This window comes from Canis lupus, chromosome 6, assembly GCF_003254725.2.
Source record: "Canis lupus dingo isolate Sandy chromosome 6, ASM325472v2, whole genome shotgun sequence".
NCBI lineage: Eukaryota > Metazoa > Chordata > Mammalia > Carnivora > Canidae > Canis > Canis lupus.
This window is the reverse complement of record NC_064248.1, coordinates 62,911,105-62,931,432: the sequence shown is the minus strand read 5'-3', so window position 1 is coordinate 62,931,432 and position 20,328 is coordinate 62,911,105. Positions and strand designations below refer to the sequence as shown.

The window sequence follows — 20,328 nt, the reverse complement described above, 5'->3', positions numbered from 1 at the left end:
TAATTAGGGGCTCACATTTACCTCATGTTTACTAAGCACTCCACATCCCTCATCTCTGTCAGCTCTCTAATCCACACTGGGAGGCTCCTGCAGTCATCACCCATGGTTGGCAGATGAGAAAACCAAGGGCAAATGCCAGGAGTGCGTGTGGGAAGGCCTTACACCATCAACCCTACACTCCGCTGTGCTACAACTCAGATGTTCTAAATGTTTTGCTGACAATAAGACCCATGGCATCTATAGCATTCTCCTGGTCTCTTAGCTAAGTCACCTGCTCACACATTTCACTCTATAAATCCATGTTGATGCTGAGGAAGCCCTGTATTCTTTTTGACATATTCATAGGCCATCTGCTTGATTCTCTGCTCTCAATTTTTTGTTCCTGTTGGTTGTTGTCAGAAATAAATCTTTCTGTTTAATGATGAGATAGAGATGTGCTTGTAGCAGGTCTATTTATTTAGCACAATTTTAGCACCAACTGCACATGAAGGGTAGTCTCTTCTGAGTCACCAGACATCTGATCATGCCTAGCTTACCACTAAAGCTTTCTGACACATTTTTCCTAAAATATGAGACATAGGTTCAATATTCCCCTATTCTATCACCATCACCTTGGATAACAGTGATAGCTCACATTTATACAATGCTTACTATGAGCCAGGCACTAGTGTAAATGCTTTCCTTTACTAACTCATAGAACCACACTAAGAAGTAGGCATCCCCAGAAAAAGGGGGCACAAGAAAGTGAGGTAACTTGTTCACCATTGAACAGCTGGTAAGAAACATCTAATTTGGAGTGTTGGCAGTCTTTCTCCAGAGGCTGTGCTCTTGGCCATGATATAGGTGACCTGTCTCTATAATGTGATATGGTTTCTTTCCTCCAAAGTCCTTATCATGTCTAAGCAACCTTGCTTATCCATTCCATAAACATTCATCATGAGCTTACGACGTACCAGGAATGCACTAGACAGTAAATGAGGCGAACTATGCACTCCAAGAACTAAGTGCTAGTGGGGAGATAGAATAAACAAGCAAGTCTATAAATCACATCACCAACTAGTTATTCTTATTGGTTAGAATTAGTCCTGGACAGTATTCCTCTTGTCCCTTCGCCTTTATTCTGAGAGATATAATAATAAGCAAGTCAAATCAAGAATTATAAAAAAGGCCATGTGAGGCTGTAAAATGCCATGTGCCTCAGGGTCAGACAGGTGTGCCCAGCTCCTCACTTTGAGCTACACAAATGAGGCAAATCACTGCATTTCTCTGAGCTCCCATTTCCTTGTTTTATTACTATCACTTTTTTAGGTTTTATTTATTCATTGGAGAGAGATAGAAAAAGAGAGAGAGAGCATGAACATGAGTGGGGAGAGGGGCAGAAAGAGAGGGACAAGCAGACTCCCCACTGAGTAGGGATCCTGACACAGGGCTCCATCCCAGGACCCTGAGATCATGATCTGAGCCAAAGCTCAACTGACTGAGCCACCCAAGCACCACCCTCATTTCTCACTTATGAAATAAAGATAACAATCCCGACTCTGGATGGTTGTGAGGGGTCAGAAGTAATGAAAGTGATGCCATTCCTTGAGTTGGGTTCACTAATTAGTGGTTATCATGAGATGTTCTGTCAAAGACATCGGTCAAAATTAGATGTTTAGGAGTTATCAGGAGGGTTTAATTCTCCATTTCATAATTACAGCTCATCAATGGTTCCCTTTTCACCCCTTTCTGTATTATTTTTGGTCCAGCTGGCCTATATGAATAAAGAACTTGGAGATAAGAGGTCAGAGATTGGGTCCTAACCTACACTTACTGTACAACTCTGGCAGACCCATGTCATCTGTCTGGGGTTCGGCTTCCTAAACTATAAATTGAGGACTTTAGGAAAGTTCTGGGTTTTTCCAATTTGGGGCTAGGACACCTTAGTGTGTATGCAGTCAATTTAATGGGTTTGGACAAGTCTGGGGATTTTTAAATGCAAGAATGGAATGGAATAGCTCAGAGTATATTGCATAGACCAAAGGAAGTTTTGTTTCCTGCAATTTTTGTTTCAGTTTTATACACTATGTTTATGTGTGTATTGGTTATGAAGTAAACTATTATTTCTTACTGTTGGGCTTTGCCAAAAGTTTGGAAAACACTAGTTTAGATAAACTTGAAGGCCCCATCTGGGTCCAGTGGTCTATATTTCCCTTAACAGTAACACTTTTGTTCTCTGCTCTTCCCGAGGGAGGGTTACTATGTTGTCAAGAGGCAAGAACTAAACAAGCCAGACATCAAAAGCTGTTGCTGCCAATTTTGATGCGAAAACTCCTTTCTGTGTGAAATTGCATGATTCCAAAGAAATCCCGGTGGGAGAGTTCCAACGTCCTTGTGTTAATGAGGAAAATATCGATTAACTTTATACTTTGTTAAATATGCATGTCAAAATTTAATAGAGTATATAACTTCCAAATTAATGGAAGGGGAAGGATGGAACCAAAGGAAAGGAAAACAAGATCTCAATATTAAAAAAAGGAGAAAAAAATAAAAATAAAAAAAGGAGTTTGGGGGGAGAGTCAAACATAGGAAAGTAGAACAAATAAAGAACAAAAGAAGATACTGGAAATGAATCCAAATGCACTGAAAGTCAAGCCCAATGTTAATGTGGTATCATTTTTTAAAAACAGGTGAATATAAACAATTTGATGTCTAACATTACATCCATATGTGGTAAAACCATAAGGAAAAGCAAGACTATTAACATGAAATTTATGATACAGTCATTTCTCCAGGAGAAAGGGTCACTGGGGCAGGGCCACATAGGTGATGCTGAAGATATTAGAGATGTTCTATTATGTTGGGTGGCAGGTACACAGGAATTTTTAATGTTTTTTTTTAATTATTTTAAGTGTTATTCTTTTTTTATTTTTAAAGATTTTATTTGTTTGTTTATTTATTTATTACATTTTTTTTAAATTGGAGTTCAATTTGCCAACATATAGCATAACACCCAGTGCTCATCCCATCAAGTGCCCCCCTCAGTGCCCGTCACCCAGTCACCCCCACCCCCCACCCACCTCCCTTTCCACCACCCCTTGTTCGTTTCCCAGAGTTAGGAGTCTCTCATGTTCTCTAAGTGTTATTCTTTATACCATACACATGTCTTATATAATTTTCTCTGAATGATGTATCTCACACATACACATGTCAAAAAAGGATAAAATTGCCACTATGCTTTCCTAAAAACTTTTTTAAATCAATTTTTTTTTCAAATCATAAAAGTGTTTTTTCCCACCCAGCACAAAACTGTTTTATATTAGTCAGGGGATCCAAACACTCTAAATAAAGTCTCCAAACTGATGTCTTCCTTGTCACAATGCAATTCATGTATATTTCCCCTTTGCACTGAACTACATAATTCATTCAGTCAACACTTGACAAACTTCTCATTGAGCAATGATTATATGCCAGACACCATTCTAAGAATTTTATATGAATTAACCATTTAATTTTCATGGCAATCCTACTAGCATTATTATGAACACTACCTCATAAAAATACTGATGCAACTCTCTTTTTAAACCTGAGGAAGGTGAAACACAGAGAAGCAAGGTAATATGCTCAAAGCCACAGAGCCAGGATTTGAACCCAGATTTGATACCCTGGATTTGATACCCTGGCACCAGAGTCTGTGTTCCTGTCCACATGTGAGGCTATTCAGCAATGGACACAGAATCTTACCAAAGTGAGTGATGGGGGAGGGAGAAGGGTACTTTTGGTCCTTAAATTCCCATTTATGGTCTGTCACATACCATGAAGCTGTGTGTATATAACAATTAAGTCATTCTTTGGTTTGTTAGCATAAAGATTTTATGTCAGGAAGGGAAGGGAAGGGGGAAGAGGGAAGGAAAGGGAAGAAATTAGGAAGAGGGAAGGGAAGGGGAGGGGAAAGAGGAAGGGGGAAGGAAGGGAAGAAGAAAAGAAAGAAGGGAAGGGAGGAAAGAAAGGAGAAAGAATTCCAACAAAAATATATGCTAGTATTAGGAGTAAGAAGAAACAAAAATCTGCTGACCTTTTCTTTATACTGTTTCCAAGAACAACAGAAGGCAAGTCTTCTTTCACAAAGCAGCCCAGACACCCTGCACTGCCAGAGAGCCCGGCCTCAGGCATGCTGTCTCAGGTGCTGGCTGCACACCGGGCAGTAACCCTGGTAAATACCCCACTTCCTGACTCCTCCACCTGGCAGTCAGCCTCTCCCACCCAACACATCTCAGCACAGATATGAGGTTTATCTAATACTTCATTCTTCGGGGGTTTTACTGTATGTGGGCAGCTAGAGATGAGGCCCCCAAAACAATTTAAAAGGAGAAGAACATGTCAGGAATGGTCTTGGCCTGGGGAATCTGTAATCTTGGAGAAATTCTTTGAGATTGCAGGGGATGCCATAAACAAACAGATAGGCAACTGGCCTAGTTCTTAAAAAGGGGGCAGATGATAGATCCTGGGAAATATATATGAGTCAGTCCCCTACCACGTTCCAAAGGTTTTGGAGGAAAATACCTAATGTAAATATTTTTTGAGTATTTAGATTCCATGTTCAGACCATGCAGCTGGGAATAAGCAGAGTTTTCAAAGAGAGGTCATGACAAGTCCTAATCACTTTTTAAAAAAAAAATCAGGCATTCATAAATACAAGTGGATCCAAGGTGTCTATTTGGCAACCAGTGGAAAAAATCAAGTATGTTCCCCTTGGAGAAGAAAAGGCTTAGGAAAGACATGATGTGCTAACTACCTCAAAAGCCTGAAAGATCATCATGTAGAAAGAGGATGCGCAGACTTGTCCTGGGCCATTCTAGAAGGTCAGTCTAAAACAGCAGAAAAAGTACAAACAGAAAAAATTTGGATGTAAGAGTTCTTCCTAAGTAAATGAAGCTATTTGGGAGGGGAACTGGTTGTTGAGTGGGCAGAGAGCCTCCCATCAGCGGAACACTTCCTTTGCCTGGATCTTCCTGAGATATGCAAAAGGAAGGCATTTTTCCTAAATGAGATACAGGGTTAAGTGGTTTCTAAACTCTTTTCCAAGTAGAAAATTGCTACGTTCTACAAAATTATGAATTTCAACTCTTCATAAGATTCAAGCAAATTTGACTTGTTTGTTTTCCGGACACAATTATCCGACAGTATGGCTAAAAACTGATGGAGATGAATACTTTGAGCTAGCTGTTCCCAAACCTGGCTGGTCATCTGAATTACCAGGGGCACTTTTGTAATAATGCAGATCCCCAGGGCGCATGGGTGGCTCAGTCAATCATCTCTGCCTTGAGCCAAGGTCATGATCTCAGGGTTGGGATGGAGCCCCGCCTCAGGCTCCCCACTCAGTAGGGAGAGGCCTGCTTCTCTCTCTCCCTTCCCCCTGCTTGTGCGCACGCACTCACTCTCATTCTCTCTCATAAATAAACAAAATTAAAAAAATAATAATGCAAATCCCCTGATCTCACATCAGACCCAATAGTTAAAACCTCTGGTAAGGAGTGCACGTCCTCCTCTGGCCTTTGTTGGCTCTCTGGTTTGCCCTGCCAGGAATGCCTTCCTGTCTCCTAATCTAAGGTCTACTTTTCTTTCTAAGCTTAGCTCAAATTCTGCTTCCTCTACTGGACCTCTCCCATCATCCAACCCACAGCAATCACTCCTTCCTCTCAACTCCCAGGGCACTCTCCACCTATAACATCATGTGCCCCCAAGCGCATTACCTGCTTAATTCGCTCTCACATCTGCCAAGAGCTCTGGGCCAGGAAGCGTGTTCGGGGCTTTAGATGCACTGGTCATTTAAAACTCATAGCCCTGTGAGGTTGCCCCTCTTACAATAATCCCAATCTTACACACAGTGATTTGAAGTTTAGAAGTAGGTCAAGAATTTGTCTTGGGCCCAGAAGCCAACTAGTAGAAGAGTCATAATTTGAACCCAGACCTGACTGGACTCCTCCATCAAACTCTTGAGCACCAGGCTAAACTGGAGATAGTTTTTAATACCTATATCCTCTCTCTCAGGCCTGTTATAAGCTCCCTAAGCATGTGGGCTGTACCTCATAACCAGTCTGTATCCTCAGAATGAAGTATGGAGCCCCACACACCATAGCAGAGATGAGGCAGTTGAAGGTACGTGAGATTTAATAAGAGGCCTCACAGGGCCAGGTACCGCACTAGTTGCAGCATCTGCTCTTGTGAACAGCATCTGGTTCTGCCCCTCAGGCGCTGACAGGCACAGAACGTGGGTACAATGTGTCATGATTCTGCCTGTCATCAAGGAAAGTCTCAGGTGAAGTGACAGCCAGGTGAGCTAAGTGTTGATGGTTAAGACCAGCCATGCAGAGGTGAGAAACAACATGATACATGGGGGTAATTCCAAATAGTTCAGGATGGTTTTAACCTGGAGAGGTGACTGAAGAAGTATAGTGAAGTCTGAGAGATGACATGGGCCAGACCCACGTTGCCTGTTCATTATCACTTTCGTACCATACCCCCCACCCTCATACACACACACACACACACACCCAGGCATCTCTGAGCAAGGGTCCTGTGGGCAGCACTCAGGAGTCTGAATTTATTATAAAGATCAGACCCCATAAGCCTTTGCCCTCAGGTGTCCATTCTATATAATGAATTAACTTCTCTCCCAAGCATCTAGAATGGTATGAGTCATATAGCATTCTTGAGAAGATTAAGAAATATTTCTATGTTCCATGGTTCATGAGAGAATCCCATTGAGAAAGGCTAGATCAGAGGTTTTTCAGACTCAATTGCAAGTCATTAGTGAGCTGTGAAATCAATTTAGTGGGTGGCAACCAGCAATTTTCTAAAAGATGAAATAGAACAGAACAGAAAACATCAGAGTGCATCAAATATAGTAAGAGTATGTTTCATGAAACTTGTTTCAGTTACACACAAAAATGTGGGTGTGCACTGGGCCATGATATAGAATGTACATCATTTCTTATTGTGGGTCCTGATTTTAAAAGAAAAAAGCATAAGCCATGTCTATAGATGAGTGGTTTTTCAAATCAGGTTTTTAAAAAGTAGAGAAACACTTCCCAAAGGAAATCTCTTGTTAAAGTTCAAAATCCAAGCTTCTCTGACTAAAAGAAAGAGATGGAGAGCAGGGGGTGAGGAGAAGTTGAGTAAAGCCCTTCGCAGCAGAATCCATGCTCCTCTTTACACTACAACCCCCACTCCACATGTGAATATGCACTGGGGCTCCCTGGGGAGCCCCAATGACCGTTGTTTAAAACTGCTATGGACTCTGTCTCTCATGAATAAATAAAATAAAATCTTTAAAAAATTTTTTTAAAAACTGCTATGGAATGGTAGCTTTTTGAAGGTTTTTAATGGGGCATGGATAAGTCTTTTCCTTAATATTCTTTTTTTTATTTAAGTTCAACTTAGTTAACCTATACTGTATTATTAGTTTCAGGGGTAGAATTTAGTGATTCATCAGTTGCATGTAACACCCAGTGCTCATCACATCATGTGCCCTCCTTAATGCCCATCACCCAGTTACCCTATCCTCCACCCCTCTCCCCTCCAGCAACCCTCAGTTGGTTTCCTATAGTTAAGAGTCTCCTATGGTTTGCCTCTCTCTCTGTTTTCATCTTAGTTTCTTTTTCCTTCCCTTCTCCATCTTCATCTGTTTTGTTTCTTAGATTACATACATATAAGTGAAGTCATACGGTACTTGTATTCCTCTGCTTGACTTGTTTTGCTAATACACTAGTTCCATCCACATCATTGCAAATGGCAAGATTTCATTCTTTTTGATGCCTGAGTAATGTTCCATGTATGTATGTATGTATGTGTGTGTGTGTGTGTGTGTGTGTATATATATATGTATATATATACACACACACACCCTCTTTATCCATTCCTCTGTTGATGGACATCTGGGCTCTTTCCATAGTTTGGCTATTGTGGACACTGCTGCTATAAATGGAGTGCAGGTGTCCCTTTGAATCACTATATTTGTATCCTTTGGATAAATACCTAGTAATGCAATTTCTAGGTCATAGGCCAGCTCTATTTTTAGCTTCTTGAGGAACCTCCATACTGTTTTCCAGAGTGCTTGCACTAGTCTGCATCCCCAGTGTACAAGGGTTCCCCTTACTCTGCATCCTCACCAATCTCTGTTGTTTCCTGAGTTGTTACTTTCAGCCATTCTGACCAGTGTGAGGTGATATCTCATTGTGGTTTTGATTTGTATTTCCCTAATGCTAAGTGATGTTGGGCATTTTTTCATGTGTCTGTTAGCCATTTCTATGTCTTCTTTGGAGAAATGTCTGTTCATGTCTTCTGCCCATTTCTTGACTGGATTTTGTGTTTTTTGGGTGTTGAGTTTGATAAGGCTTTATAGATTTTGGATACTATCCCTTTATCTGCTATGTCATTTGCAAATATCTCTCCCCAGGAATATGACAGGGATGTCTCCTCTTACCAATATTGTTCAACATAGTACTGGAAATCCTAGCCTCAGCAATCAGACAGCAAAAAGAAATAAAAGGCATCTAAATTGGCAAAGAAGTCACATTTTCACTCTTTGCAGATGACATGATACTTGATATAGAAAACCCAAAAGATTCCACCAGGGCATCTGGGTGGCTTAGTTGGTTAAGCGTCTGCCTTCGGCTGCCTTCAATATCTTTGAGTCCTGAGATCAAGCCCCATATTAGGCTCCCTGTTCACTGGGTAGTCTGCTTCTCTCTCTGCTTCCCCCCATCCCCGGCTTGTGCTCTCTCTCTCAAATAAATTTAAAAAAGAAGATTCCACCAAAAAGTTGTTAGAACTGATACAGGAATTCAGCAAAGTGGCAGGATATAAAATCAATGCACAGAAGTCAGCTGCATTTCCATACACTAACAATCAAGCAGAAGAAAGAGAAATCAAGGAATAGATCCCATTTACAATTATACCAAAACCCATATCTAGGAATAAACCTAATCGAAGAATAAACCTAACCTAAAGGATGTGTACTCTGAAAACTATAGAACACTTGTAAGTATTGTATTTTAGAGCAAAATTTTCAATGCTCAGAACAGACTAGAGGTAAGTGGAGCTTGAAGTCTGCTCCCACGTGCATCAGAACCACTGGGGGTGGGTAGTCAGGAGCTCTTTAAAATTCAGGTTTCTAGGCCCCACCTAGATCTACCAAGTCAGAAACTGATGAAAGTAAGATCTAAGCATCTCCAGAGTAAGCTAGCTCCCTGGGGAATGCTTTAGTATAGCAAAGCATGAAAACCACTGGCCTAGGTAGGGAGACTCAACTGAGGACTGGCCAAAATTCAGGTGAGAATGATAAGGGTGAAAAGAGCAGTGGTGGTAGAGATGGACAGAAATAGATGGTAAAGAGGAAGAGACTGAAGGACTTGATAGGAACTGGCTGTGGCAACTGAGGGAGAGGAAAGAATCCAGGGTGAGTTGCATGTGGTTCTGATAACCAAGCAGAGAGGCAGCAGAAGGAACAGGTTTAGAAGGAGAGTGTTTGGTTTTCACCATTCGATAAGGAGTACCTATGGTTCCTCAAGCCAGAGACGTGTAGAAGGCAGCCTGCACTCTGAGAGCTCCAAATTGAAATGTTGACTTGGGAGTTACCAGCAGTAGGTGGGCACTTTGGCCATATGTCGTCCTTCCATTAATAAATATTTACTCAGCAATCACATACCATGTGCCAGCTCCTAAGAGTGGATATTTTCATGATAATTACATTTGGATAACAAATCTCATTTCCTTCTATTGCCAAGTGACAGGTCAGTTACATTGACAAGAAGCAATTAGGTTTTATTTTAATGAGGCACTATGTTCTTTCAGTACCTGTTTAAGAGACTCACTAATTGTCCAATTAGACTACAAATGAGCTTTCCTCTGGTAATTAAATAAACTAGTTTCAGTGCTATACTCAAAAACCAGTACCATGAGTTCAATGTTAATTTTTAAAGCATAGTGAATCATATACTAGAATATGCAATTACAGTGCTGAAATGATATTTAATGACTCCAATTTAAGGTAATCAGAAATATCAAATTAAGGAATGTCTAACGTTTTGGAAGATAGAATTACAAATTAAAATATTGGTGACAAGTTAAATAAAAGATCTTTTCAAGTCTCTAATCAATATTATGTTAGACAGTCTATAACAGCCCTCTTCTCTTATTTGGAAGTTTTCAAAATATCTCAAAAATCCCCTGGCTAATACTTCATCTCCACAATATATAGGAAACTAGAAAGAAGAACACCAATCCATCTGGAAGAAGGGCCTCTCACTGGAATGTAATTAAGATAGTTCAGCATTCTTTAGGTTTTGGTGACAGGATATACAAAAGATGAAGACTTCAAGGTATGTGACACCTATTCTTCAGGACTCATATTTTTTTTCTATTCCACTAGTCAGACTTGTACCCATATTTTCATCTATTTAAAAATTCACACATGCAATTAAAAAAAATCCTGACATGCGAGTGGCACATAAATAAAACATCTATAACAATAAAAGCAATCACTCACACAGAATAGTCACACTTTGGCACATGGACTACTCATTTCATCAAACAGGAGGATATATTTTAAATATGTTCACTCTGTTATTCCTTGTTTTTTGTCCAGGAAAAAGTGGCAGGGCACAGGCAATAATGCTAACCTAGTAAGCCACAGGGCTGTCTGATTTACTAAAATAGAAAATTACAACTCTACATAAAAATCAGGTCGTGAACCTCATCTGAGGAAAGCTCTCTTATCTGAAAAGAAATTTTAAAAGTAAAATTTTAAACTAAAAAGTTATTCTTGATCAGCAACGTTATATTGTGCAAGTCACATACTAACAGAATATTTAAATGGCAATCCTCTCATGATAGCAAAGAATTTGTTCAATAATTTCAAAATAACACTTTCAGATGTGGTTTGCATTTAAATTCGTATTTGTTTACCCACAGTGCTTCAGAAATCCAATAATTCAGAAAATAGATTGTCACATATGTGAAAGGAATGAAAACATACACTTTTAGGAAACCTGACTTATTTTTACTACAGAAAGCAAGAAAACACTGAGACACTTCAAATAGAAGATGAGCAGTTAAGCATTCCACAAATGATTCATTTAACACTATTGTCACGTCTGTTGGGTCTTTTGACTCTAACAACTGGTTTTAGGCACTTGTTTTAAATTTGTGGCCAGCTTTGGAATTGAAAATCTCAGTGCCAAGGGGTTATGAGATAAAATATAAAGGAGTGGCATAGCAGCTAGAACCACAGCCCAAGACCTAATTCTAGTGTTTAACTCTGGGCAACAGCTGGAAATCATAAGCTGAATAAGTAAGGGAACACCATCTCCACCTCCAGATTCCTCTTTGAGCATAATATGTATGGACCAATAATACCTCAGTACCTCACTAACTATTACACCAAGGGCTCTTCAGCATCTAAGAAAAGGTGTGAGGTCAGCTGCATGTATTGGCAGAGTAACAGCTCTTTGCTTGGTATAATTTTAAAGATGGACAGATTCCAACTAGTCTGCCCAAGGATCTGAAATTCTTGCTGGAGTCACTTCCTTTGGATTAGGAAGGTCTCTGTTGCACCCTACCTAAAAATGTAAACATATTAAGCCATAGGCATATAATATTTTATGACATAAACTGTCACTGGCACAGAGCAGGGTTCTGAGGGGATATTAAAGGGATATCTTTTTTTTTTTTAAAGATTCTATTTATTTATTCATGAGAGAGAGAGAGAGAGAGAGAGAGAAAGGCAGAGGCAGAGGCAGAGGCAGAAGCAGGCTCCATGCAGGGAGCCCAATGTGGGACTCGATCCGGGGACCGCAGGATCACGCCCTGAGCCAAAGGCAGATGCTCAACCACTGAGCCACCCAGGCGTCCCTAAAGGGGTATCTTTGATGAGGTTGAAAAATTTCAAAAGGGCTGCATAATATGGGACACTGTACGGGAAAGTTGATTTGAATAGAATACAAGATTCTGGACACTCAGATGGCACAAAACACCACTCTGAGCTCAGAGGAAGGGAACGGAAATTGACCTACAGAAAGCTGGACCTGGAGGAGCAAGAGCATGTTATAGCTTAGGAACTACAATGTCTTCACACAAGAGCTATCACCTCCCATCCCATGCCCCTGGGCACCATTATTTATCCACCACACCACCTGTAGCTGGATCCACATTCACCTCAAATCCTTCATAGCACAGCTCCAAACATCCTCTAGCAATCAGATGGAATTTGCCCTTGAGGTGAAACCCACCTAACCATCCCTGTTCTGGTGAACAGAGCATAGGCCGGAGATCAAGCAGACACTGAGGGGACCATGGGCAAATCCATTCACCTTCTTGGGCCTCCCACCATTTTCTAAGCTATGGGATGAGCATGATGATACTGACCTGACAGGAATTTTGTAAGAATTTAATAAGATAATACACGGAATGTCCAACACAGAAAACCCTTAGAAAATGTTAGTTCTGACTGCCCAGATAGGGTTATTTCCCCTGCTGTGCCTCCTAAGGCAATTCATAAACACATCCTGTAGGATACTTCAGTTGTTGTTGTGTATCTGCATGTGCATGTACACACACACACACACACAATTTATTACATGTGGTCCCAATTCTGCATGCATTTGGCTGCCCTCCTAGGCTGACATCCTCAGGAAGACCCCTTTTGTATCTTATTCAACTTGGGTTACCCAGTGCTTAGCCAAGCACCATAAACATAGTAGGTACTTAATAAAAGCTTGTTAAATGAAAGGATATCAATTCGAATCCAGACCCAGGAGTACGCTTTTTAAAAGGTCATTATGTTTCTCTGCTGCCAATTTCTTCATCTGTCCATTAATGAGACTGGACCAGAATGATCTGCAAGGTTCCCTTTGGCTCTCACATTTGATGATTCTGGGTTTCACTCAGAGCTTCCTTCAGTCATGGCCAATGAATAGTCCAAGTAGGCAAACATGGATGCTCTCTATGGTGCCAAGTGTGAGAGAGAATTCTGTGGTAAATTTAAGATGCACGTTACGTGATTCTAGCAGAAACTGCTGAGTGGGGTCACCCAGAATGCTCTCAGATACCAATATGTATTCAGTTAATACACAGTGAGCATTTGTTAAGTATCACACACTATGCTAATGACTAGGAATAGCAAGTCAAAGGAGACAGAGGAGTAAATGACCACTGCAGGGTATGCATGAGATACCTGTTAGGGCATATTGCCTAATGGTATTCACAAGAGTTGAACTTACCATTCTCTAAGTGTCACCATGGATTGAGTTTTTAAAAGGATACAAATGTAGGGGCACCTGGGTGGCTCAGTTGGTTGAACATCTGACTCTGAGTTTCAGCTCAGGTCGTGATCTCCCCATGGTGAGGCTGAGCCCTGGGGATGGGCTCTGCTCAGTGGGGAGTCTGCTTTAGATTCTCCCCTTCTCCTTCTGCCCCTCCTCCCACTACAAATGTTAGGAATACCTTATGGCAGTATTGGTATTATTACATTGTTTTCAATATAAAAAATATTTTTGATATATTAAAAACAATATTGTTAAAAAATTGAAATAACTGAAAATAATAGATATAAACAATCACAGTACTGAAAACAATATTGATGTAGAAGATGCTTATAATATATTGTTGAATTTACGTAAAACATAGTTTATAAGACACTATAAATATAGTATTAATCCATTCTGATTAAAAAGAACAAGTTAAGAGGCACCTTGATTGCTCAGTCGGTTGAGCATCTGACTTGATCTTGGCTCAGGTCATGATCTCAGGGTCATAAAATTGGGCCCTGCATCAGGCTCCAAGGTCAGAGAGGAGACTGCTTGAGATTCTCTTTCTCCCTCTGCCCATTACCTTGCTTGCACTTATGCTCTCTCTTTCAAAATATTTTTTTAAAAAAGAACAAGATGCATTGTGCATATACATGTGTGTGCTTAGAAAAGACCACAAAATATACAGTATTATCCAAATACCCCAGCAAATATAATCTCTAGGCAGCATAAGCCAGGTGCTATTTCTTCTTCCCTACCTCTCTCATTATTGTCTTTCGTTTTTTGCTAGGAGCATACCTTTTTTTTTTTTTTTTTTTTTTTTACATATATAATATAATAAGCTCTCACTAAAGCTAGCTTTGTTTCTGTTTTGGGAACAAATATATCTGCACACACTCAATTTCTACTGCAAGAAATGCGATAAGACTGAGTTTATGCAGTTGAGAAATAAGAAGGTCAAGACTGCCTCTCCCAACAAATTTTTTAATGGGTGTTTTACTCCAAGTTACCCACCGATAGTTTACTAAATAGGTAAATGCATAGTAAGAGTATGAGAAAAATCATTAAATGGTAAAACCATGTTATAACCCTTGAAGTAGAACCAATAAAAATCAATTGTGTAAAATGTGAGGTTTGTTGTTGCAATGTTAATTAAAAAACATTTTCTATTAGTTGTACATTAATCACAAGGTAAAGAAAGGAAGATATGCTATACTATACACTGAGACAAAAGGTCACAAATGATCACTTCCCCCTCCAAGAGCACACATCATCCAACAAAAACTTATTAAGCCCCAAAGGAGCCAATGATAGCACAGGTTACCCAGGACACAAGATAAACAAGATGGACACGATCTCTTTCCCAGTTCTTGACTTCATCAGCTCCTCACAGTTTAGTACCCTTTGGAGAGGCCTTCCTTTGTGCCACCACATAAAGTAGTGCCCAGCCCAGTCATTCCCTAAAATATCATTCTGCTTGATTTTCTTGTCACTCTCTGCACTTATCTTGTTGATTAGTTAGCTGGTTGACTGACTGACTTACTAATTGCCTATCATCCCGGTTGGAAAGTAAATATGAAGGGGGGGGGGGATCTTTGCCCATTTTATTTACCTACAAACACTTCTATGTAAATGGTACTTTCTAGTTCCCTTCTGTAAGTTCTGATTCTAGGGAGTCTGGAGTGGGGGCCCAAGGATCCGAATGTTCAAAAAAATACTCCAAGGGATTCTCATGCTCAGGGCAAATGTGCAAAGTGCTAGCTTTTATACAAACCCAGGTTTTAACTCTCATCCACAGTTCAGAAGTCTGATGACCATATCTGTTTCCATCCCGCTGACAAAATGGTTTCTTGGGGATCCTTCTATTGGAAAGGAAAAGTCTTCAATTCTAATATACTCTGTAGACTCGTGGGAAATATAATTTGGTAATACTGAATGGCCTAGGTCTATAGGAGCTTATGAAAAACCATTATTGGTCAGGCTTATACTCAAGAAAAAAACTGTTGGTGAAGTACAACCTGACTACTTAAACTTACTAAGGGATCAGCTATGCCATCAGAAAAAGAAAAAGCAGTATTCGGAAACATACTCCTAGTTTGCAATAACCAAATTTGCAAAGTTTGATAGAAGGGAAAGGAATATGAGGAAATGGGTAGCTTACGCACATAGCAAAGTAAGCCTGGAGGACATAAATAGAATATGTGCAAAAGGGAACAGGGTGGCTTGGTGGTTGAGCGTCTGCCTTCAGCTCAGGGCATGGTCCCGAGATTGAGTCCTGTATCGGGCCCCCCTTGGGGAACCTGTTTCTCTCTCAGCCTGTGTCTCTGTTTCTCTGTGCCTCTCATGAATAAATAAAATCTTAAAATAAAAGAATATGTGTAAAAGATAACGATGGAAGGAAAGATGGACACTGCGAGACATACTTAAAGATGCTATTAAGGTATCCTGTGAGAACCTGGAAATGGGAGGAAAAAAGCTTGCTCTTTCAGTTAAGACCTAAGCCACTTAAAGAGATACAATGGTCCTTGGGTCTGTAGTACCTTCACTGAAATCTGACTGAAGGTGATAACATCTCAGAAGAAAGAATGCCACTGTAGCCCGGGATCTCTAGAAGTACCATAGGAAACTCCCAGAAGAAAAGTTCTTGGCCAGTGTGTCCATTCTTATGGCTGGGCAGTCTCTAATGTTCTGATTCTGCAAAAAGGCAACTTCTGATTGTAACTGAACTTGCCAGGTATTGACTATCTTAACCCCTTGGTAATTAACGGAGAGAGCAGGCCAAAGGGAATAAGGGAAGGAAGCAAATCAGTAGTGACACCTATGCTTTATTCACATTTTGCCTCTGTCACCTTTACTGCCTGGTGACCTCCTTTGCCTTTATTCTTTCAAGTCCAGCTCATTTGTCACTGCTCTTCACAGCTTTCCCCAGATGCTGCCCCCAGGCTGAATCAGATGTTCCCCAGTCCACGTTTCTGTGGCACTCTCCTAATGCTTACTGTCAAATCAGACACTGTGAGTGGCTTGTCCCTCTATGGCCAGCTAGGCTGAGAGCACCTGAAGGGTAAAAATGCTGCCACAGTCCCCTTGGATTCCCAACTGGCTGGGACTGGGTGCTTGGTAGGTGCTCAAATTTCAAGAAAGCAGGCAAGGAAAGCTAGAATGTCACAGACAGGAAACACAAGAGAAAATGAAATATTCTCTCATGTGAGTTTTCACCCGAATGGCTCATCCTCATGTATTGGTTTCAGATAGAACATTTCTCAGGCAGTCGGACCTGATCCCATTTCTGTGCCATCAAGGAAAGCGCGAAGTGCTGCAGGAGACCCACCTTATGAATTTACTCAATAGCCTGTTCTCAAACTGTGCAAGCTGCTTGGCTGAAATTCAAAATACCCGTTGTCAGGAGCATAACTGATATTTGAGTCACTCAAAAAAAGCCCATTTTGCCCCTAGTCGTTGATTACTTTATAGGCAATTCTAGGCCAACTGTGAGTTGATTTGCAACGATGTTTTATTGATTCATTCTCGACCAGTTATATCCTTTTTACCCTTGCTAATGTGTGAAATAATTTTCCAACAGTCTCCACCCAAACTGTGAGCCTCGCCCTGCCTAAGGCCCCGCCAATTCCTACAAAGGGCGTTAGAGGTACATCTCTGTTTCTTCTGGCTATTTCTTCAAAGCCCCCTCTGTCCTTTCCCAGAATTCCAATGCCTCTTACACCTCTGTATTTGAAAATAAACTACATTAAACCTTAAAACACACAGTTGCTTACTCTATTTACCCTGTAAAATGCAAGTACATGTACATATGCATATACATGCACACTTTATATACACTTACTTTTTATTACATATAAATATTTAACTCAGAGTTGATAAAGCATTGGTAAAAATTTCCTTTAGAGAAAGACTGAACATTCCAGGCCCTTGAGTAGGAACACCATTCTCTTTTAAGACATTGTTTCTACAGAAAATTAGATTGAACTTCGTTTATATCACTTTATCCTGGAAAGCAAGCAGCAAACTTAAATGTGAGGACTGTCTGTGCTAACAGTGCAATATTACCTAACCAACCATCACATTCCCCTATGGGCAAGATGACCATGGTTCCAATCTGAGCCGCTAATCATAAATATGCTTCCTTCCCACCGAAGAACTCCTATACAAAATGCTAATGTGTTTTTTCCTTTCTTGTATCTTCCAGCAATCATTAACACATTTATTAATCTCAGCAATAAGTGTTGGGCAAATAAGATGCAGTTCCTGACCTTAAAGTGTTTGCTCTCTAGTAGGACAGAAAGGGCACACACACCAAAATAAATCACCGTTAAGGCAGTAAATGACACATAGCAAATGAATGGAAAGGGGGAATAATACAGGAACTCAGAGAAGAAATCTCCACATGTTGGGGTGACTGAAGACCTGATGGAGAGAACAGGGTTTGAGGGAGATCATGAAGGAAATGCAGGAATTACTAGAGAGGAGGAACACTCTCAACTTGTCCCCCAAGCCACCAGCTAGATGCCTAACATATGAATATACCCAACACCTCTGAGATCAGGTGCTGTAATAAGAGAGCTGAAACAACTCGCAGTGCACATCTCACCCAGTGGAACTGTAAATCATGTTATCACAGGTACCTAGGAAGCCAAAGACTCCTCTTCTGAATTGGAATGGTTTATTATAATCTAGAACAGAAGAGTCTGCGTCTCGTCCTTGTAGTCCATGTTTTTCCACATTTGGGTTAATCAAACTCATATAAACCACATTGCATCATTGTTTGAAAGAATCCTCTGTTTAAAAAGTTACTTTTACTATCCTACTAATCAAATGAGATTAGTAAGTCAGAATGTGCAAACAACAAATAATTTGTAAATTGTTTCTTTTAAGATTTTATTTATTTGAGAGAGAGAAAGAGAGAGCAGAGAGAGCGAGCATGAAAGGTGGGGAGAGGCAGAGGGTAAGGGAGAGGCAGACTCCCCACTGAGCAGGGAGCCCCACGTGGGGCTTGATCCCAGGACCCTGGGATCATGACCTGAGATGAAGGCAGACATTTGACTGACTGAGCCACCCAGGTTCCCCTAATTTATAAATTGTAATCAGTGAAGAAGAAACTTATCTAAATCATATAAATACAGATGCTAAGAAAGGTCATTCAAAGTTTAAAGGACTCCTTGAATCAGAGCATCTCTTTACAAACCAGTCAAACACCCTAAATCCATTAAAGGGCAAATAAAGAAGTCTGGGATACTGTCTCACTTAAACTGTGGAACTAAAGACATCATGATAGTCACATAACAAAAAGCTCATCTTCTCACCCCTTTAGCCATCCCCAGGAAAGCATTAAATGCTTCTTCCCCTTTCAGCATACACCTTTTTACTTTCCTGAAACAAATGTGTCTATTATTGTGTACAATGACTACTTGGTATTTTTACCTGATGACATACATATGCTGAAGGATTTACTAGTTAGGTAAACTTGGACGATTTACTTAAACTCTTAAGCCTCACTGCCTCATCTGTAAAGCAGAGGCAATAAAATCTCCCTCATGGAATTGGTGAGGCCCAAGTGAAAGAATGGATGAACACAAGGCATTTCATTGCAGCATTTAGCACAGGGTCATTAACATGATCATCACGTCATGTCTCTCATTGCTCCAGGAAAGATTTTTTGTGATCTCATATTTGGAAAATCTACAATGGCATTGGTGAGAGGGGCAATATGGCATTGTGCTTTCACAGCTTGGCCTCTAGAGCCAGACTGCTGGGTTCAAATCCAAGACCCACCACTTGCTTTTAGGTACCCTTGGGCACTTTCTATGAAACCACTTTAACCTACTTTAGCTCCCTTACCTGTAACATGGAGGCAATAAGAATACCCTCCTCCTGGGGTTGCTGTACGGGCCAAATGACTGATTATTCATAAAGTATATATATCAGTGCTTGGCATGGAGTAAGACTTCATATGTTAGCCATTCCTGTGCTGACCATGCTCTCCAGGTTGAAAGATGGTCAGAATCAAACTCAAGAGTCTCAAAAAGGGGGGAAAAATCCTAAGGTACCAGGGTTACATAAGATGTAGGAATGTTCTATTGTTCCCTGAGTAATCAGAGGATTTTAAAATTAAGTCTTTTAGAACACAGCTGTACAAAAGGGGGAACCAAGTGAAAAAGATGAATGGCAGAGGTAGCTGGCTGAGCTCTATCTCTTCCACATTTTTCTACTAGAGCACCAGCAACACTGCAAATATTTGTTTTCATTCTCATGCCCATGTTCTCTACTAGACCAGGTATACCTCAAGGACTAGCGCTACAATCAGCCAATTTACTTTTCTATCCCCAGTTCTTAGCATAGTGCCTGATATAAAGCAGGCACTTAATATTTATTAATGAGTGGATGATCAGATAAGTGAATATAAGAATGATCTAAAGATACATATAGATATTTGCCCAAGTTTAAGAAGACCTTTTTCTCTTTTAAATTTTTTTACCTGGGCATAGTTGTCACAAAATACTACATTTGTTTCATGTATACAGTAGTCATTCTAAAATCAAAGACAAGAAGCAGCAAGTGCTGGTGAGGGTGTGGAGAAAAAGGAACCCTTCTGCACTGCTGGTGGGAAAGTAAATCGGTGCAGCCACTGTGGAAAACAGTAAGGAGGTTCCTTAAGAAGGCTTTTTAATACTAACAGAGCCAAATTTGACTGTTGGGATCACTTGGAGGGAGCCAAGAGCATGGAAGAAGATAAATGAGCAGGAGTAGCACTCCTATAACCTGGAACCTCAATTTCACAGTTTCTAGTTTTTATTGTATGGAGCTTTTATTATGAATCATCTTGTCTGCTTGCCAATTCTAATTAGCCCATCCTGAGCTAATAGATTGCACAGGGCCTTTGGCAAGATGGTTTTGTTTTCTGCAAATGATACACACCCATGCAATTAAAGTAGTTAATGCTAGTGCCTACTTCAAATGAGATCGAGTTATCTTCCCGTACTCATGAAAAAATCTGATCACTAGGTAAATCCAATAAAAATTTTTTGTG

The 20,328-nt window shown here is 40.3% G+C and overlaps 1 protein-coding gene across 5 annotated transcripts in view; it reads right to left on the bottom strand.

Moving 5' to 3' along the window:
* LPAR3 (lysophosphatidic acid receptor 3) overlaps nt 1-20,328 on the bottom strand; it is a 96,266-nt gene that overhangs the window by 2,040 nt on the left and 73,898 nt on the right. The window lies entirely within an intron of this gene.